This window comes from Acipenser ruthenus, unplaced genomic scaffold (genome assembly GCF_902713425.1).
Source record: "Acipenser ruthenus unplaced genomic scaffold, fAciRut3.2 maternal haplotype, whole genome shotgun sequence".
NCBI classification, from domain to species: domain Eukaryota; kingdom Metazoa; phylum Chordata; class Actinopteri; order Acipenseriformes; family Acipenseridae; genus Acipenser; species Acipenser ruthenus.
The window spans coordinates 1-14,419 of NW_026708309.1; the positions used below are offsets into that span (position 1 = coordinate 1).

The window sequence follows — 14,419 nt, forward strand, 5'->3', positions numbered from 1 at the left end:
CAAGTACTAACCAAGCCCAACGTTGCTTAGCTTCTGAGATCAGACGAGATCAGGCTTATTCAAGGTGGTGTGGCCGCAGGCGATTGCATTTCTGCTTTCATGACTTTTATGTTTAGTGAGCTGGGGGTGATTCCTCCAAAATTTCCTTTTGTCCTCCACACATTTCAATTGTAAAATGTAATGCCTGCAGCACTTGATATTCCCAGGTGGTCTCCCATCCAAATACTAACCAAGCCCAACATTGCTTAGCTTCTGATATCAGACGAGATCAGGCTTATTCAAGGTGGTGTGGCCGCAGGCGATTGCATTTCTGCTTTCATGACTTTTATGTTTAGTGAGCTGGGGGTGATTCCTCCAAAATTTCCTTTTGTCCTCCACACATTTCAATTGTAAAATGTAATGCCTGCAGCACTTGATATTCCCAGGTGGTCTCCCATCCAAGTACTAACCAAGCCCAACATTGCTTAGCTTCTGAGATCAGACTTATTCAAGGTGGTATGGCCGCAGGCGATTGCATTTCTGCTTTCATGACTTTTATGTTTAGTGAGCTGGGGGTGATTCCTCCAAAATTTCCTTTTGTCCTCCACACATTTCAATTGTAAAATGTAATGCCTGCAGCACTTGATATTCCCAGGTGGTCTCCCATCCAAGTACTAACCAAGCCCAACATTGCTTAGCTTCTGAGATCATACAAGATCAGGCTTATTCAAGGTGGTGTGGCCGCAGGCGATTGCATTTCTGCTTTCATGACTTTTATGTTTAGTGAGCTGGGGGTGATTCCTCCAAAATTTCCTTTTGTCCTCCACACATTTCAATTGTAAAATGTAATGCCTGCAGCACTTGATATTCCCAGGTGGTCTCCCATCGAAGTACTAACCAAGCCCAACACTGCTTAGCTTCTGAGATCAGACGAGATCAGGCTTATTCAAGGTGGTGTGGCCGCAGGCGATTGCATTTCTGCTTTCATGACTTTTATGTTTAGTGAGCTGGGGGTGATTCCTCCAAAATTTCCTTTTGTCCTCCACACATTTCAATTGTAAAATGTAATTACAAAAATGTAATGCCTGCAGCACTTGATATTCCCAGGTGGTCTCCCATCCAAGTACTAACCAAGCCGAACATTGCTTAGCTTCTGAGATCAGACGAGTTCAGGCTTATTCAAGGGGGTGTGGCCGCAGGCGATTGCATTTCTGCTTTCATGACTTTTATGTTTAGTGAGCTTGGGGTGATTCCTCCAAAATTTCCTTTTGTCCTCCACACATTTCAATTGTAAAATGTAATTACAAAAATGTAATGCCTGCAGCACTTGATATTCCCAGGTGGTCTCCCATCCAAGTACTAACCAAGCCCAACACTGCTTAGCTTCTGAGATCAGACGAGATCAGGCTTATTCAAGGTGGTGTGGCCACAGGCGATTGCATTTCTGCTTTCATGACTTTTATGTTTAGTGAGCTGGGGGTGATTCCTCCAAAATTTCCTTTTGTCCTCCACACATTTCAATTGTAAAATGTAATGCCTGCAGCACTTGATATTCCCAGGTGGTCTCCCATCCAAGTACTAACCAAGCCCAACATTGCTTAGCTTCTGAGATCAGACGAGATCAGGCTTATTCAAGGTGGTGTGGCCGCAGGCGATTGCATTTCTGCTTTCATGACTTTTATGTTTAGTGAGCTGGGGGTGAGTCCTCCAAAATTTCCTTTTGTCCTCCACACATTTCAATTGTAAAATGTAATTACAAAAATGTAATGCCTGCAGCACTTGATATTCCCAGGTGGTCTCCCATCCAAGTACTAACCAAGCCCAACACTGCTTAGCTTCTGAGATCAGACGAGATCAGGCTTATTCAAGGTGGTGTGGCCACAGGCGATTGCATTTCTGCTTTCATGACTTTTATGTTTAGTGAGCTGGGGGTGATTCCTCCAAAATTTCCTTTTGTCCTCCACACATTTCAATTGTAAAATGTAATGCCTGCAGCACTTGATATTCCCAGGTGGTCTCCCATCCAAGTACTAACCAAGCCCAACATTGCTTAGCTTCTGAGATCAGACGAGATCAGGCTTATTCAAGGTGGTGTGGCCGCAGGCGATTGCATTTCTGCTTTCATGACTTTTATGTTTAGTGAGCTGGGGGTGAGTCCTCCAAAATTTCCTTTTGTCCTCCACACATTTCAATTGTAAAATGTAATTACAAAAATGTAATGCCTGCAGCACTTGATATTCCCAGGTGGTCTCCCATCCAAGTACTAACCAAGCCCAACATTGCTTAGCTTCTGAGATCAGACGAGATCAGGCTTATTCAAGGTGGTGTGGCCGCAGGCGATTGCATTTCTGCTTTCATGACTTTTATGTTTAGTGAGCTGGGGGTGATTCCTCCAAAATTTCCTTTTGTCCTCCACACATTTCAATTGTAAAATGTAATTACAAAAATGTAATGCCTGCAGCACTTGATATTCCCAGGTGGTCTCCCATCCAAGTACTAACCAAGCCCAACATTGCTTAGCTTCTGAGATCAGGCTTATTCAAGGTGGTGTGGCCGCAGGAGATTGCATTTCTGCTTTCATGACTTTTATGTTTAGTGAGCTGGGGGTGATTCCTCCAAAATTTCCTTTTGGCCTCCACACATTTCAATTGTAAAATGTAATTACAAAAATGTAATGCCTGCAGCACTTGATATTCCCAGGTGGTCTCCCATCCAAGTACTAACCAAGCCCAACATTGCTTAGCTTCTGAGATCAGGCGAGATAAGGCTTATTCACGGTGGTGTGGCCGCAGGCGATTGCATTTCTGCTTTCATGACTTTTATGTTTAGTGAGCAGGGGGTGATTCCTCCAAAATTTCCTTTTGTCCTCCACACATTTCAATTGTAAAATGTAATGCCTGCAGCACTTGATATTCCCAGGTGGTCTCCCATCCAAGTACTAACCAAGCCCAACATTGCTTAGCTTCTGAGATCAGGCGAGATCAGGCTTATTCAAGGTGGTGTGGCCGCAGGCAATTGCATTTCTGCTTTCATGACTTTTATGTTTAGTGAGCTGGGGGTGATTCCTCAAATTTTCCTTTTGTCCTCCACACATTTCAATTGTAAAATGTAATGCTTGCAGCACTTGATATTCCCAGGTGGTCTCCCATCCAAGTACTAACCAAGCCCAACATTGCTTAGCTTCTGAGATCAGACGAGATCAGGCTTATTCAAGGTGGTGTGGCCGCAGGCGATTGCATTTCTGCTTTCATGACTTTTATGTTTAGTGAGCTGGGGGTGATTCCTCCAAAATTTCCTTTTGTCCTCCACACATTTCAATTGTAAAATGTAATGCCTGCAGCACTTGATATTCCCAGGTGGTCTCCCATCCAAGTACTAACCAAGCCCAACATTGCTTAGCTTCTGAGATCAGACGAGATCAGGCTTATTCAAGGTGGTGTGGCCGCAGGCGATTGCATTTCTGCTTTCATGACTTTTATGTTTAGTGAGCTGGGGGTGATTCCTCCAAAATTTCCTTTTGTCCTCCACACATTTCAATTGTAAAATGTAATTACAAAAATGTAATGCCTGCATCACTTGATATTCCCAGGTGGTCTCCCATCCAAGTACTAAACAAGCCCAACATTGCTTAGCTTCTGAGATCAGACGAGATCAGGCTTATTCAAGGTGGTGTGGCCGCAGGCGATTGCATTTCTGCTTTCATGACTTTTATGTTTAGGGAGCTGGGGGGTGATTCCTCCAAAATTTCCTTTTGTCCTCCACACATTTCAATTGTAAAATGTAATTACAAAAATGTAATGCCTGCATCACTTGATATTCCCAGGTGGTCTCCCATCCAAGTACTAACCAAGCCCAACATTGCTTAGCTTCTGAGATCAGGCTTATTCAAGGTGGTGTGGCCGCAGGCGATTGCATTTCTGCTTTCATGACTTTTATGTTTAGTGAGCTGGGGGTGATTCCGCCAAAATTTCCTTTTGTCCTCCACACATTTCAATTGTAAAATGTAATTACAAAAATGTAATGCCTGCAGCACTTGATATTCCCAGGTGGTCTCCCATCCAAGTACTAACCAAGCCCAACATTGCTTAGCTTCTGAGATCAGACGAGATCAGGCTTATTCAAGGTGGTGTGGCCGCAGGCGATTGCATTTCTGCTTTCATGACTTTTATGTTTAGTGAGCTGGGGGTGAGTCCTCCAAAATTTCCTTTTGTCCTCCACACATTTCAATTGTAAAATGTAATTACAAAAATGTAATGCCTGCAGCACTTGATATTCCCAGGTGGTCTCCCATCCAAGTACTAACCAAGCCCAACACTGCTTAGCTTCTGAGATCAGACGAGATCAGGCTTATTCAAGGTGGTGTGGCCACAGGCGATTGCATTTCTGCTTTCATGACTTTTATGTTTAGTGAGCTGGGGGTGATTCCTCCAAAATTTCCTTTTGTCCTCCACACATTTCAATTGTAAAAATGTAATGCCTGCAGCACTTGATATTCCCAGGTGGTCTCCCATCCAAGTACTAACCAAGCCCAACATTGCTTAGCTTCTGAGATCAGACGAGATCAGGCTTATTCAAGGTGGTGTGGCCGCAGGCGATTGCATTTCTGCTTTCATGACTTTTATGTTTAGTGAGCTGGGGGTGAGTCCTCCAAAATTTCCTTTTGTCCTCCACACATTTCAATTGTAAAATGTAATTACAAAAATGTAATGCCTGCAGCACTTGATATTCCCAGGTGGTCTCCCATCCAAGTACTAACCAAGCCCAACATTGCTTAGCTTCTGAGATCAGACGAGATCAGGCTTATTCAAGGTGGTGTGGCCGCAGGCGATTGCATTTCTGCTTTCATGACTTTTATGTTTAGTGAGCTGGGGGTGATTCCTCCAAAATTTCCTTTTGTCCTCCACACATTTCAATTGTAAAATGTAATTACAAAAATGTAATGCCTGCAGCACTTGATATTCCCAGGTGGTCTCCCATCCAAGTACTAACCAAGCCCAACATTGCTTAGCTTCTGAGATCAGGCTTATTCAAGGTGGTGTGGCCGCAGGAGATTGCATTTCTGCTTTCATGACTTTTATGTTTAGTGAGCTGGGGGTGATTCCTCCAAAATTTCCTTTTGGCCTCCACACATTTCAATTGTAAAATGTAATTACAAAAATGTAATGCCTGCAGCACTTGATATTCCCAGGTGGTCTCCCATCCAAGTACTAACCAAGCCCAACATTGCTTAGCTTCTGAGATCAGGCGAGATAAGGCTTATTCACGGTGGTGTGGCCGCAGGCGATTGCATTTCTGCTTTCATGACTTTTATGTTTAGTGAGCAGGGGGTGATTCCTCCAAAATTTCCTTTTGTCCTCCACACATTTCAATTGTAAAATGTAATGCCTGCAGCACTTGATATTCCCAGGTGGTCTCCCATCCAAGTACTAACCAAGCCCAACATTGCTTAGCTTCTGAGATCAGGCGAGATCAGGCTTATTCAAGGTGGTGTGGCCGCAGGCAATTGCATTTCTGCTTTCATGACTTTTATGTTTAGTGAGCTGGGGGTGATTCCTCAAAATTTTCCTTTTGTCCTCCACACATTTCAATTGTAAAATGTAATGCTTGCAGCACTTGATATTCCCAGGTGGTCTCCCATCCAAGTACTAACCAAGCCCAACATTGCTTAGCTTCTGAGATCAGACGAGATCAGGCTTATTCAAGGTGGTGTGGCCGCAGGCGATTGCATTTCTGCTTTCATGACTTTTATGTTTAGTGAGCTGGGGGTGATTCCTCCAAAATTTCCTTTTGTCCTCCACACATTTCAATTGTAAAATGTAATGCCTGCAGCACTTGATATTCCCAGGTGGTCTCCCATCCAAGTACTAACCAAGCCCAACATTGCTTAGCTTCTGAGATCAGACGAGATCAGGCTTATTCAAGGTGGTGTGGCCGCAGGCGATTGCATTTCTGCTTTCATGACTTTTATGTTTAGTGAGCTGGGGGTGATTCCTCCAAAATTTCCTTTTGTCCTCCACACATTTCAATTGTAAAATGTAATTACAAAAATGTAATGCCTGCATCACTTGATATTCCCAGGTGGTCTCCCATCCAAGTACTAAACAAGCCCAACATTGCTTAGCTTCTGAGATCAGACGAGATCAGGCTTATTCAAGGTGGTGTGGCCGCAGGCGATTGCATTTCTGCTTTCATGACTTTTATGTTTAGGGAGCTGGGGGTGATTCCTCCAAAATTTCCTTTTGTCCTCCACACATTTCAATTGTAAAATGTAATTACAAAAATGTAATGCCTGCATCACTTGATATTCCCAGGTGGTCTCCCATCCAAGTACTAACCAAGCCCAACATTGCTTAGCTTCTGAGATCAGGCTTATTCAAGGTGGTGTGGCCGCAGGCGATTGCATTTCTGCTTTCATGACTTTTATGTTTAGTGAGCTGGGGGTGATTCCGCCAAAATTTCCTTTTGTCCTCCACACATTTCAATTGTAAAATGTAATTACAAAAATGTAATGCCTGCAGCACTTGATATTCCCAGGTGGTCTCCCATCCAAGTACTAACCAAGCCCAACATTGCTTAGCTTCTGAGATCAGACGAGATCAGGCTTATTCAAGGTGGTGTGGCCGCAGGCGATTGCATTTCTGCTTTCATGACTTTTATGTTTAGTGAGCTGGGGGTGATTCCTCCAAAATTTCCTTTTGTCCTCCACAAATTTCAATTGTAAAATTTAATTACAAAAATGTAATGCCTGCAGCACTTGATATTCCCAGGTGGTCTCCCATCCAAGTACTAACCAAGCCCAACATTGCTTAGCTTCGGAGATCAGACGAGATCAGGCTTATTCAAGGTGGTGTGGCCGCAGGCGATTGCATATCTGCTTTCATGACTTTTATGTTTAGGGAGCTGGGGTGATTCCTCCAAAATTTCCTTTTGTCCTCCACACATTTCAATTGTAAAATGTAATTACAAAAATGTAATGCCTGCAGCACTTGATATTCCCAGGTGGTCTCCCATCCAAGTACTAACCAAGCCCAACATTGCTTAGCTTCTGAGATCAGACGAGATCAGGCTTATTCCAGGTGGTGTGGCCGCAGGCGATTGCATTTCTGCTTTCATGACTTTTATGTTTAGTGAGCTGGGGGTGATTCCTCCAAAATTTCCTTTTGTCCTCCACACATTTCAATTGTAAAATGTAATGCCTGCAGCACTTGATATTCCCAGGTGGTCTCCCATCCAAGTACTAACCAAGCCCAACATTGCTTAGCTTCTGAGATCAGACGAGATCAGGCTTATTCAAGGTGGTGTGGCCGCAGGCGATTGCATTTCTGCTTTCATGACTTTTATGTTTAGGGAGCTGGGGGTGATTCCTCCAAAATTTCCTTTTGTCCTCCACACATTTCAATTGTAAAATGTAATTACAAAAATGTAATGCCTGCAGCACTTGATATTCCCAGGTGGTCTCCCATCCAAGTACTAACCAAGCCGAACATTGCTTAGCTTCTGAGATCAGACGAGATCAGGCTTATTCAAGGTGGTGTGGCCGCAGGCGATTGCATTTCTGCTTTCATGACTTTTATGTTTAGTGAGCTGGGGGTGATTCCTCCAAAATTTCCTTTTGTCCTCCACACATTTCAATTGTAAAATGTAATGCTTGCAGCACTTGATATTCCCAGGTGGTCTCCCATCCAAGTACTAACCAAGCCCAACATTGCTTAGCTTCTGAGATCAGACGAGATCAGGCTTATTCAAGGTGGTGTGGCCGCAGGCGATTGCATTTCTGCTTTCATGACTTTTATGTTTAGGGAGCTGGGGGTGATTCCTCCAAAATTTCCTTTTGTCCTCCACACATTTCAATTGTAAAATGTAATGCCTGCAGCACTTGATATTCCCAGGTGGTCTCCCATCCAAGTACTAACCAAGCCCAACACTGCTTAGCTTCTGAGATCAGGCTTATTCAAGGTGGTGTGGCCGCAGGCGATTGCATTTCTGCTTTCATGACTTTTATGTTTAGGGAGCTGGGGGTGATTCCTCCAAAATTTCCTTTTGTCCTCCACACATTTCAATTGTAAAATGTAATGCCTGCAGCACTTGATATTCCCAGGTGGTCTCCCATCCAAGTACTAACCAAGCCCAACATTGCTTAGCTTCTGAGATCAGGCTTATTCAAGGTGGTGTGGCCGCAGGCGATTGCATTGCTGCTTTCATGACTTTTATGTTTAGGGAGCTGGGGGTGATTCCTCCAAAATTTCCTTTTGTCCTCCACACATTTCAATTGTAAAATGTAATGCCTGCAGCACTTGATATTCCCAGGTGGTCTCCCATCCAAGTACTAACCAAGCCCAACATTGCTTAGCTTCTGAGATCAGACGAGATCAGGCTTATTCAAGGTGGTGTGGCCGCAGGCGATTGCATTTCTGCTTTCATGACTTTTATGTTTAGGGAGCTGGGGGTGATTCCTCCAAAATTTCCTTTTGTCCTCCACACATTTCAATTGTAAAATGTAATTACAAAAATGTAATGCCTGCAGCACTTGATATTCCCAGGTGGTCTCCCATCCAAGTACTAACCAAGCCCAACATTGCTTAGCTTCTGAGATCAGACGAGATCAGGCTTATTCAAGGTGGTGTGGCCGCAGGCGATTGCATTTCTGCTTTCATGACTTTTATGTTTAGTGAGCTGGGGGTGATTCCTCCAAAATTTCCTTTTGTCCTCCACACATTTCAATTGTAAAATGTAATGCTTGCAGCACTTGATATTCCCAGGTGGTCTCCCATCCAAGTACTAACCAAGCCCAACATTGCTTAGCTTCTGAGATCAGACGAGATCAGGCTTATTCAAGGTGGTGTGGCCGCAGGCGATTGCATTTCTGCTTTCATGACTTTTATGTTTAGGGAGCTGGGGGTGATTCCTCCAAAATTTCCTTTTGTCCTCCACACATTTCAATTGTAAAATGTAATGCCTGCAGCACTTGATATTCCCAGGTGGTCTCCCATCCAAGTACTAACCAAGCCCAACACTGCTTAGCTTCTGAGATCAGGCTTATTCAAGGTGGTGTGGCCGCAGGCGATTGCATTTCTGCTTTCATGACTTTTATGTTTAGGGAGCTGGGGGTGATTCCTCCAAAATTTCCTTTTGTCCTCCACACATTTCAATTGTAAAATGTAATTACAAAAATGTAATGCCTGCAGCACTTGATATTCCCAGGTGGTCTCCCATCCAAGTACTAACCAAGCCCAACATTGCTTAGCTTCTGAGATCAGACGAGATCAGGCTTATTCAAGGTGGTGTGGCCGCAGGCGATTGCATTTCTGCTTTCATGACTTTTATGTTTAGTGAGCTGGGGGTGATTCCTCCAAAATTTCCTTTTGTCCTCCACACATTTCAATTGTAAAATGTAATGCTTGCAGCACTTGATATTCCCAGGTGGTCTCCCATCCAAGTACTAACCAAGCCCAACATTGCTTAGCTTCTGAGATCAGACGAGATCAGGCTTATTCAAGGTGGTGTGGCCGCAGGCGATTGCATTTCTGCTTTCATGACTTTTATGTTTAGGGAGCTGGGGGTGATTCCTCCAAAATTTCCTTTTGTCCTCCACACATTTCAATTGTAAAATGTAATGCCTGCAGCACTTGATATTCCCAGGTGGTCTCCCATCCAAGTACTAACCAAGCCCAACACTGCTTAGCTTCTGAGATCAGGCTTATTCAAGGTGGTGTGGCCGCAGGCGATTGCATTTCTGCTTTCATGACTTTTATGTTTAGGGAGCTGGGGGTGATTCCTCCAAAATTTCCTTTTGTCCTCCACACATTTCAATTGTAAAATGTAATGCCTGCAGCACTTGATATTCCCAGGTGGTCTCCCATCCAAGTACTAACCAAGCCCAACATTGCTTAGCTTCTGAGATCAGGCTTATTCAAGGTGGTGTGGCCGCAGGCGATTGCATTGCTGCTTTCATGACTTTTATGTTTAGGGAGCTGGGGGTGATTCCTCCAAAATTTCCTTTTGTCCTCCACACATTTCAATTGTAAAATGTAATGCCTGCAGCACTTGATATTCCCAGGTGGTCTCCCATCCACGTACTAACCAAGCCCAACATTGCTTAGCTTCTGAGATAAGGCTTATTCAAGGTGGTGTGGCCGCAGGCGATTGCATTTCTGCTTTCATGACTTTTATGTTTAGTGAGCTGGGGGTGATTCCTCCAAAATTTCCTTTGTCCTCCACACATTTCAATTGTAAAATGTAATGCCTGCAGCACTTGATATTCCCAGGTGGTCTCCCATCCAAGTACTAACCAAGCCCAACATTGCTTAGCTTCTGAGATCAGACGAGATCAGGCTTATTCAAGGTGGTGTGGCCGCAGGCGATTGCATTGCTGCTTTCATGACTTTTATGTTTAGTGAGCTGGGGGTGATTCCTCCAAAATTTCCTTTTGTCGTCCACAACATTTCAATTGTAAAATGTAATGCCTGCAGCACTTGATATTCCCAGGTGGTCTCCCATCCAAGTACTAACCAAGCCCAACATTGCTTAGCTTCTGAGATCAGACGAGATCAGGCTTATTCAAGGTGGTGTGGCCGCAGGCGATTGCATTTCTGCTTTCATGACTTTTATGTTTAGGGAGCTGGGGGTGATTCCTCCAAAATTTCCTTTTGTCCTCCACACATTTCAATTGTAAAATGTAATGCCTGCAGCACTTGATATTCCCAGGTGGTCTCCCATCCAAGTACTAACCAAGCCCAACATTGCTTAGCTTCTGAGATCAGGCTTATTCAAGGTGGTGTGGCCGCAGGCGATTGCATTTCTGCTTTCATGACTTTTATGTTTAGTGAGCTGGGGGTGATTCCTCCAAAATTTCCTTTTGTCCTCCACACATTTCAATTGCAAAATGTAATGCCTGCAGCACTTGATATTCCCAGGTGGTCTCCCATACAAGTACTAACCAAGCCCAACATTGCTTAGCTTCTGAGATCAGGCTTATTCAAGGTGGTGTGGCCGCAGGCGATTGCATTTCTGCTTTCATGACTTTTATGTTTAGTGAGCTGGGGGTGATTCCTCCAAAATTTCCTTTTGTCCTCCACACATTTCAATTGTAAAATGTAATTACAAAAATGTAATGCCTGCAGCACTTGATATTCCCAGGTGGTCTCCCATCCAAGTACTAACCAAGCCCAACATTGCTTAGCTTCTGAGATCAGACGAGATCAGGCTTATTCAAGGTGGTGTGGCCGCAGGCGGTTGCATTTCTGCTTTCATGACTTTTATGTTTAGTGAGCTGGGGGTGAATCCTCCAAAATTTCCTTTTGTCCTCCACACATTTCAATTGTAAAATGTAATTACAAAAATATAATGCCTGCAGCACTTGATATTCCCAGGTGGTCTCCCATCCAAGTACTAACCAAGCCCAACATTGCTTAGCTTCTGAGATCAGACGAGATCAGGCTTATTCAAGGTGGTGTGGCCGCAGGCGATTGCATTTCTGCTTTCATGACTTTTATGTTTAGTGAGCTGGGGGTGATTCCTCCAAAATTTCCTTTTGTCCTCCACACATTTCAATTGTAAAATGTAATTACAAAAATGTAATGCCTGCAGCACTTGATATTCCCAGGTGGTCTCCCATCCAAGTACTAACCAAGCCCAACATTGCTTAGCTTCTGAGATCAGACGAGATCAGGCTTATTCAAGGTGGTGTGGCCGCAGGCGATTGCATTTCTGCTTTCATGACTTTTATGTTTAGTGAGCTGGGGGTGATTCCTCCAAAATTTCCTTTTGTCCTCCACACATTTCAATTGTAAAATGTAATTACAAAAATGTAATGCCTGCAGCACTTGATATTCCCAGGTGGTCTCCCATCCAAGTACTAACCAAGCCCAACATTGCTTAGCTTCTGAGATCAGACGAGATCAGGCTTATTCAAGGTGGTGTGGCCACAGGCGACTGCGTTTTTGCTTTCATGACTTTTATGTTTAGTGAGCTGGGGGTGATTCCTCCAAAATTTCCTTTTGTCCTCCACACATTTCAATTGTAAAATGTAATTACAAAAATGTAATGCCTGCAGCACTTGATATTCCCAGGTGGTCTCCCATCCAAGTACTAACCAAGCCCAACTTTGCTTAGCTTCTGAGATCAGGCTTATTCAAGGTGGTGTGGCCGCAGGCGATTGCATTCTGCTTCATGACTTTTATGTTTAGTGAGCTGGGGGTGATTCCTCCAAAATTTCCTTTTGTCCTCCACACATTTCAATTGTAAAATGTAATTACAAAAATGTAATGCCTGCAGCACTTGATATTCCCAAGTGGTCTCCCATCCAAGTACTAACCAAGCCCAACATTGCTTAGCTTCTGAGATCAGGCTTATTCAAGGTGGTGTGGCCACAGGCGATTGCATTTCTGCTTTCATGACTTTTATGTTTAGTGAGCTGGGGGTGATTCCTCCAAAATTTCCTTTTGTCCTCCACACATTTCAATTGTAAAATGTAATTACAAAAATGTAATGCCTGCAGCACTTGATATTCCCAGGTGGTCTCCCATCCAAGTACTAACCAAGCCCAACATTGCTTAGCTTCTGAGATCAGGCTTATTCAAGGTGGTGTGGCCGCAGGCGATTGCATTTCTGCTTTCATGACTTTTATGTTTAGTGAGCTGGGGGTGATTCCTCCAAAATTTCCTTTTGTTCTCCACACATTTCAATTGTAAAATGTAATTACAAAAATGTAATGCCTGCAGCACTTGATATTCCCAGGTGGTCTCCCATCCAAGTACTAACCAAGCCCAACATTGCTTAGCTTCTGAGATCAGACGAGATCAGGCTTATTCAAGGTGGTGTGGCCGCAGGCGATTGCATTTCTGCTTTCATGACTTTTATGTTTAGTGAGCTGGGGGTGATTCCTCCAAAATTTCCTTTTGTCCTCCACACATTTCAATTGTAAAATGTAATTACAAAAATGTAATGCCTGCAGCACTTGATATTCCCAGGTGGTCTCCCATCCAAGTACTAACCAAGCCCAACATTGCTTAGCTTCTGAGATCAGACGAGATCAGGCTTATTCAAGGTGGTGTGGCCGCAGGCGATTGCATTTCTGCTTTCATGACTTTTATGTTTAGTGAGCTGGGGGTGATTCCTCCAAAATTTCCTTTTGTCCTCCACACATTTCAATTGTAAAATGTAATTACAAAAATGTAATGCCTGCAGCACTTGATATTCCCAGGTGGTCTCCCATCCAAGTACTAACCAAGCCCAACATTGCTTAGCTTCTGAGATCAGGCTTATTCAAGGTGGTGTGGCCGCAGGCGATTGCATTTCTGCTTTCATGACTTTTATGTTTTAGTGAGCTGGGGGTGATTCCTCCAAAATTTCCTTTTGTCCTCCACACATTTCAATTGTAAAATGTAATTACAAAAATGTAATGCCTGCAGCACTTGATATTCCCAGGTGGTCTCCCATCCAAGTACTAACCAAGCCCAACATTGCTTAGCTTCTGAGATCAGACGACATCAGGCTTATTCAAGGTGGTGTGGCCGCAGGCGATTGCATTTCTGCTTTCATGACTTTTATGTTTAGTGAGCTGGGGGTGATTCCTCCAAAATTTCCTTTTGTCCTCCACACATTTCAATTGTAAAATGTAATTACAAAAATGTAATGCCGTCAGCACTTGATATTCCCAGGTGGTCTCCCATCCAAGTACTAACCAAGCCCAACATTGCTTAGCTTCTGAGATCAGACGAGATCAGGCTTATTCAAGGTGGTGTGGCCGCAGGCGATTGCGTTTTTGCTTTCATGACTTTTATGTTTAGTGAGCTGGGGGTGATTCCTCCAAAATTTCCTTTTGTCCTCCACACATTTCAATTGTAAAATGTAATTACAAAAATGTAATGCCTGCAGCACTTGATATTCCCAGGTGGTCTCCCATCCAAGTACTAACCAAGCCCAACATTGCTTAGCTTCTGAGATCAGGCTTATTCAAGGTGGTGTGGCCGCAGGCGATTGCATTTCTGCTTTCATGACTTTTATGTTTAGTGAGCTGGGGGTGATTCCTCCAAAATTTCCTTTTGTCCTCCACACATTTCAATTGTAAAATGTAATTACAAAAATGTAATGCCTGCAGCACTTGATATTCCCAAGTGGTCTCCCATCCAAGTACTAACCAAGCCCAACATTGCTTAGCTCCTGAGATCAGGCTTATTCAAGGTGGTGTGGTCGCAGGCGATTGCATTTCTGCTTTCATGACTTTTATGTTTAGTGAGCTGGGGGTGATTCCTCCAAAATTTCCTTTTGTCCTCCACACATTTCAATTGTAAAATGTAATTACAAAAACGTAATGCCTGCAGCACTTGATATTCCCAGGTGGTCTCCCATCCAAGTACTAACCAAGCCCAACATTGCTTAGCTTCTGAGATCAGACGAGATCAGGCTTATTCAAGGTGGTGTGGCCGCAGGCGATTGCATT

The 14,419-nt window shown here is 43.7% G+C and overlaps 39 non-coding genes and 25 pseudogenes across 39 annotated transcripts; all 64 read right to left on the reverse strand.

Moving 5' to 3' along the window:
- Positions 1-181: 181 nt before the first annotated feature.
- On the reverse strand, positions 182-300 carry LOC131731142 (5S ribosomal RNA; annotated as a pseudogene).
- A 100-nt stretch (positions 301-400) lies between these two features.
- LOC131731195 (5S ribosomal RNA) lies at positions 401-509 on the reverse strand (annotated as a pseudogene).
- A 100-nt stretch (positions 510-609) lies between these two features.
- On the reverse strand, positions 610-728 carry LOC131731133 (5S ribosomal RNA). The gene has a single exon (XR_009324632.1). It is a non-coding gene; the product is annotated as a 5S ribosomal RNA (ribosomal RNA).
- Positions 729-828: 100 nt separating this feature from the next.
- Positions 829-947, reverse strand: LOC131731071 (5S ribosomal RNA). Its single transcript, XR_009324572.1, has one exon. It is a non-coding gene; the product is annotated as a 5S ribosomal RNA (ribosomal RNA).
- A 114-nt stretch (positions 948-1,061) lies between these two features.
- LOC131731162 (5S ribosomal RNA) lies at positions 1,062-1,180 on the reverse strand (annotated as a pseudogene).
- Positions 1,181-1,294: 114 nt separating this feature from the next.
- Positions 1,295-1,413, reverse strand: LOC131731077 (5S ribosomal RNA). Its single transcript, XR_009324578.1, has one exon. It is a non-coding gene; the product is annotated as a 5S ribosomal RNA (ribosomal RNA).
- Positions 1,414-1,513: 100 nt separating this feature from the next.
- Positions 1,514-1,632, reverse strand: LOC131730977 (5S ribosomal RNA). Its single transcript, XR_009324479.1, has one exon. It is a non-coding gene; the product is annotated as a 5S ribosomal RNA (ribosomal RNA).
- Positions 1,633-1,746: 114 nt separating this feature from the next.
- Positions 1,747-1,865, reverse strand: LOC131731079 (5S ribosomal RNA). Its single transcript, XR_009324580.1, has one exon. It is a non-coding gene; the product is annotated as a 5S ribosomal RNA (ribosomal RNA).
- A 100-nt stretch (positions 1,866-1,965) lies between these two features.
- Positions 1,966-2,084, reverse strand: LOC131730988 (5S ribosomal RNA). The gene has a single exon (XR_009324490.1). It is a non-coding gene; the product is annotated as a 5S ribosomal RNA (ribosomal RNA).
- Positions 2,085-2,198: 114 nt separating this feature from the next.
- LOC131730999 (5S ribosomal RNA) lies at positions 2,199-2,317 on the reverse strand. The gene has a single exon (XR_009324501.1). It is a non-coding gene; the product is annotated as a 5S ribosomal RNA (ribosomal RNA).
- Positions 2,318-2,431: 114 nt separating this feature from the next.
- Positions 2,432-2,540, reverse strand: LOC131731200 (5S ribosomal RNA; annotated as a pseudogene).
- A 114-nt stretch (positions 2,541-2,654) lies between these two features.
- Positions 2,655-2,773, reverse strand: LOC131731172 (5S ribosomal RNA; annotated as a pseudogene).
- A 100-nt stretch (positions 2,774-2,873) lies between these two features.
- Positions 2,874-2,992, reverse strand: LOC131731105 (5S ribosomal RNA). The gene has a single exon (XR_009324605.1). It is a non-coding gene; the product is annotated as a 5S ribosomal RNA (ribosomal RNA).
- Positions 2,993-3,091: 99 nt separating this feature from the next.
- Positions 3,092-3,210, reverse strand: LOC131731089 (5S ribosomal RNA). Its single transcript, XR_009324589.1, has one exon. It is a non-coding gene; the product is annotated as a 5S ribosomal RNA (ribosomal RNA).
- Positions 3,211-3,310: 100 nt separating this feature from the next.
- On the reverse strand, positions 3,311-3,429 carry LOC131731010 (5S ribosomal RNA). The gene has a single exon (XR_009324512.1). It is a non-coding gene; the product is annotated as a 5S ribosomal RNA (ribosomal RNA).
- A 114-nt stretch (positions 3,430-3,543) lies between these two features.
- Positions 3,544-3,662, reverse strand: LOC131731125 (5S ribosomal RNA). The gene has a single exon (XR_009324624.1). It is a non-coding gene; the product is annotated as a 5S ribosomal RNA (ribosomal RNA).
- A 115-nt stretch (positions 3,663-3,777) lies between these two features.
- Positions 3,778-3,886, reverse strand: LOC131731215 (5S ribosomal RNA; annotated as a pseudogene).
- A 114-nt stretch (positions 3,887-4,000) lies between these two features.
- On the reverse strand, positions 4,001-4,119 carry LOC131731021 (5S ribosomal RNA). The gene has a single exon (XR_009324523.1). It is a non-coding gene; the product is annotated as a 5S ribosomal RNA (ribosomal RNA).
- A 114-nt stretch (positions 4,120-4,233) lies between these two features.
- LOC131731081 (5S ribosomal RNA) lies at positions 4,234-4,352 on the reverse strand. Its single transcript, XR_009324581.1, has one exon. It is a non-coding gene; the product is annotated as a 5S ribosomal RNA (ribosomal RNA).
- Positions 4,353-4,453: 101 nt separating this feature from the next.
- On the reverse strand, positions 4,454-4,572 carry LOC131731033 (5S ribosomal RNA). Its single transcript, XR_009324535.1, has one exon. It is a non-coding gene; the product is annotated as a 5S ribosomal RNA (ribosomal RNA).
- Positions 4,573-4,686: 114 nt separating this feature from the next.
- LOC131731044 (5S ribosomal RNA) lies at positions 4,687-4,805 on the reverse strand. Its single transcript, XR_009324546.1, has one exon. It is a non-coding gene; the product is annotated as a 5S ribosomal RNA (ribosomal RNA).
- Positions 4,806-4,919: 114 nt separating this feature from the next.
- Positions 4,920-5,028, reverse strand: LOC131731201 (5S ribosomal RNA; annotated as a pseudogene).
- Positions 5,029-5,142: 114 nt separating this feature from the next.
- On the reverse strand, positions 5,143-5,261 carry LOC131731173 (5S ribosomal RNA; annotated as a pseudogene).
- A 100-nt stretch (positions 5,262-5,361) lies between these two features.
- LOC131731106 (5S ribosomal RNA) lies at positions 5,362-5,480 on the reverse strand. Its single transcript, XR_009324606.1, has one exon. It is a non-coding gene; the product is annotated as a 5S ribosomal RNA (ribosomal RNA).
- Positions 5,481-5,580: 100 nt separating this feature from the next.
- On the reverse strand, positions 5,581-5,699 carry LOC131731091 (5S ribosomal RNA). Its single transcript, XR_009324591.1, has one exon. It is a non-coding gene; the product is annotated as a 5S ribosomal RNA (ribosomal RNA).
- A 100-nt stretch (positions 5,700-5,799) lies between these two features.
- Positions 5,800-5,918, reverse strand: LOC131731056 (5S ribosomal RNA). Its single transcript, XR_009324557.1, has one exon. It is a non-coding gene; the product is annotated as a 5S ribosomal RNA (ribosomal RNA).
- Positions 5,919-6,032: 114 nt separating this feature from the next.
- LOC131731126 (5S ribosomal RNA) lies at positions 6,033-6,151 on the reverse strand. The gene has a single exon (XR_009324625.1). It is a non-coding gene; the product is annotated as a 5S ribosomal RNA (ribosomal RNA).
- A 114-nt stretch (positions 6,152-6,265) lies between these two features.
- On the reverse strand, positions 6,266-6,374 carry LOC131731216 (5S ribosomal RNA; annotated as a pseudogene).
- A 114-nt stretch (positions 6,375-6,488) lies between these two features.
- On the reverse strand, positions 6,489-6,607 carry LOC131731067 (5S ribosomal RNA). Its single transcript, XR_009324568.1, has one exon. It is a non-coding gene; the product is annotated as a 5S ribosomal RNA (ribosomal RNA).
- Positions 6,608-6,721: 114 nt separating this feature from the next.
- On the reverse strand, positions 6,722-6,840 carry LOC131731109 (5S ribosomal RNA). Its single transcript, XR_009324609.1, has one exon. It is a non-coding gene; the product is annotated as a 5S ribosomal RNA (ribosomal RNA).
- Positions 6,841-6,953: 113 nt separating this feature from the next.
- Positions 6,954-7,072, reverse strand: LOC131731108 (5S ribosomal RNA). The gene has a single exon (XR_009324608.1). It is a non-coding gene; the product is annotated as a 5S ribosomal RNA (ribosomal RNA).
- A 100-nt stretch (positions 7,073-7,172) lies between these two features.
- On the reverse strand, positions 7,173-7,291 carry LOC131731078 (5S ribosomal RNA). The gene has a single exon (XR_009324579.1). It is a non-coding gene; the product is annotated as a 5S ribosomal RNA (ribosomal RNA).
- Positions 7,292-7,405: 114 nt separating this feature from the next.
- On the reverse strand, positions 7,406-7,524 carry LOC131731134 (5S ribosomal RNA). Its single transcript, XR_009324633.1, has one exon. It is a non-coding gene; the product is annotated as a 5S ribosomal RNA (ribosomal RNA).
- A 100-nt stretch (positions 7,525-7,624) lies between these two features.
- LOC131731092 (5S ribosomal RNA) lies at positions 7,625-7,743 on the reverse strand. The gene has a single exon (XR_009324592.1). It is a non-coding gene; the product is annotated as a 5S ribosomal RNA (ribosomal RNA).
- A 100-nt stretch (positions 7,744-7,843) lies between these two features.
- On the reverse strand, positions 7,844-7,952 carry LOC131731196 (5S ribosomal RNA; annotated as a pseudogene).
- Positions 7,953-8,052: 100 nt separating this feature from the next.
- On the reverse strand, positions 8,053-8,161 carry LOC131731176 (5S ribosomal RNA; annotated as a pseudogene).
- Positions 8,162-8,261: 100 nt separating this feature from the next.
- Positions 8,262-8,380, reverse strand: LOC131731090 (5S ribosomal RNA). The gene has a single exon (XR_009324590.1). It is a non-coding gene; the product is annotated as a 5S ribosomal RNA (ribosomal RNA).
- Positions 8,381-8,494: 114 nt separating this feature from the next.
- LOC131731101 (5S ribosomal RNA) lies at positions 8,495-8,613 on the reverse strand. Its single transcript, XR_009324601.1, has one exon. It is a non-coding gene; the product is annotated as a 5S ribosomal RNA (ribosomal RNA).
- A 100-nt stretch (positions 8,614-8,713) lies between these two features.
- Positions 8,714-8,832, reverse strand: LOC131731093 (5S ribosomal RNA). Its single transcript, XR_009324593.1, has one exon. It is a non-coding gene; the product is annotated as a 5S ribosomal RNA (ribosomal RNA).
- Positions 8,833-8,932: 100 nt separating this feature from the next.
- Positions 8,933-9,041, reverse strand: LOC131731197 (5S ribosomal RNA; annotated as a pseudogene).
- A 114-nt stretch (positions 9,042-9,155) lies between these two features.
- Positions 9,156-9,274, reverse strand: LOC131731113 (5S ribosomal RNA). The gene has a single exon (XR_009324612.1). It is a non-coding gene; the product is annotated as a 5S ribosomal RNA (ribosomal RNA).
- Positions 9,275-9,374: 100 nt separating this feature from the next.
- On the reverse strand, positions 9,375-9,493 carry LOC131731094 (5S ribosomal RNA). The gene has a single exon (XR_009324594.1). It is a non-coding gene; the product is annotated as a 5S ribosomal RNA (ribosomal RNA).
- Positions 9,494-9,593: 100 nt separating this feature from the next.
- On the reverse strand, positions 9,594-9,702 carry LOC131731198 (5S ribosomal RNA; annotated as a pseudogene).
- Positions 9,703-9,802: 100 nt separating this feature from the next.
- LOC131731177 (5S ribosomal RNA) lies at positions 9,803-9,911 on the reverse strand (annotated as a pseudogene).
- Positions 9,912-10,011: 100 nt separating this feature from the next.
- Positions 10,012-10,120, reverse strand: LOC131731226 (5S ribosomal RNA; annotated as a pseudogene).
- A 99-nt stretch (positions 10,121-10,219) lies between these two features.
- On the reverse strand, positions 10,220-10,338 carry LOC131731124 (5S ribosomal RNA). The gene has a single exon (XR_009324623.1). It is a non-coding gene; the product is annotated as a 5S ribosomal RNA (ribosomal RNA).
- A 101-nt stretch (positions 10,339-10,439) lies between these two features.
- On the reverse strand, positions 10,440-10,558 carry LOC131731135 (5S ribosomal RNA). The gene has a single exon (XR_009324634.1). It is a non-coding gene; the product is annotated as a 5S ribosomal RNA (ribosomal RNA).
- A 100-nt stretch (positions 10,559-10,658) lies between these two features.
- LOC131731178 (5S ribosomal RNA) lies at positions 10,659-10,767 on the reverse strand (annotated as a pseudogene).
- A 100-nt stretch (positions 10,768-10,867) lies between these two features.
- LOC131731203 (5S ribosomal RNA) lies at positions 10,868-10,976 on the reverse strand (annotated as a pseudogene).
- Positions 10,977-11,090: 114 nt separating this feature from the next.
- On the reverse strand, positions 11,091-11,209 carry LOC131731147 (5S ribosomal RNA). Its single transcript, XR_009324640.1, has one exon. It is a non-coding gene; the product is annotated as a 5S ribosomal RNA (ribosomal RNA).
- Positions 11,210-11,323: 114 nt separating this feature from the next.
- Positions 11,324-11,442, reverse strand: LOC131731158 (5S ribosomal RNA). The gene has a single exon (XR_009324641.1). It is a non-coding gene; the product is annotated as a 5S ribosomal RNA (ribosomal RNA).
- A 114-nt stretch (positions 11,443-11,556) lies between these two features.
- LOC131731169 (5S ribosomal RNA) lies at positions 11,557-11,675 on the reverse strand. The gene has a single exon (XR_009324642.1). It is a non-coding gene; the product is annotated as a 5S ribosomal RNA (ribosomal RNA).
- Positions 11,676-11,789: 114 nt separating this feature from the next.
- LOC131731064 (5S ribosomal RNA) lies at positions 11,790-11,908 on the reverse strand. Its single transcript, XR_009324565.1, has one exon. It is a non-coding gene; the product is annotated as a 5S ribosomal RNA (ribosomal RNA).
- A 114-nt stretch (positions 11,909-12,022) lies between these two features.
- LOC131731175 (5S ribosomal RNA) lies at positions 12,023-12,131 on the reverse strand (annotated as a pseudogene).
- A 112-nt stretch (positions 12,132-12,243) lies between these two features.
- Positions 12,244-12,352, reverse strand: LOC131731199 (5S ribosomal RNA; annotated as a pseudogene).
- A 114-nt stretch (positions 12,353-12,466) lies between these two features.
- On the reverse strand, positions 12,467-12,575 carry LOC131731179 (5S ribosomal RNA; annotated as a pseudogene).
- Positions 12,576-12,689: 114 nt separating this feature from the next.
- Positions 12,690-12,808, reverse strand: LOC131731180 (5S ribosomal RNA). Its single transcript, XR_009324643.1, has one exon. It is a non-coding gene; the product is annotated as a 5S ribosomal RNA (ribosomal RNA).
- A 114-nt stretch (positions 12,809-12,922) lies between these two features.
- Positions 12,923-13,041, reverse strand: LOC131731191 (5S ribosomal RNA). Its single transcript, XR_009324644.1, has one exon. It is a non-coding gene; the product is annotated as a 5S ribosomal RNA (ribosomal RNA).
- A 114-nt stretch (positions 13,042-13,155) lies between these two features.
- LOC131731181 (5S ribosomal RNA) lies at positions 13,156-13,264 on the reverse strand (annotated as a pseudogene).
- A 115-nt stretch (positions 13,265-13,379) lies between these two features.
- On the reverse strand, positions 13,380-13,498 carry LOC131731139 (5S ribosomal RNA; annotated as a pseudogene).
- Positions 13,499-13,612: 114 nt separating this feature from the next.
- Positions 13,613-13,731, reverse strand: LOC131731156 (5S ribosomal RNA; annotated as a pseudogene).
- Positions 13,732-13,845: 114 nt separating this feature from the next.
- Positions 13,846-13,954, reverse strand: LOC131731182 (5S ribosomal RNA; annotated as a pseudogene).
- A 114-nt stretch (positions 13,955-14,068) lies between these two features.
- On the reverse strand, positions 14,069-14,177 carry LOC131731219 (5S ribosomal RNA; annotated as a pseudogene).
- Positions 14,178-14,291: 114 nt separating this feature from the next.
- Positions 14,292-14,410, reverse strand: LOC131731202 (5S ribosomal RNA). Its single transcript, XR_009324645.1, has one exon. It is a non-coding gene; the product is annotated as a 5S ribosomal RNA (ribosomal RNA).
- Between the last annotated feature and the right edge of the window lie 9 nt (positions 14,411-14,419).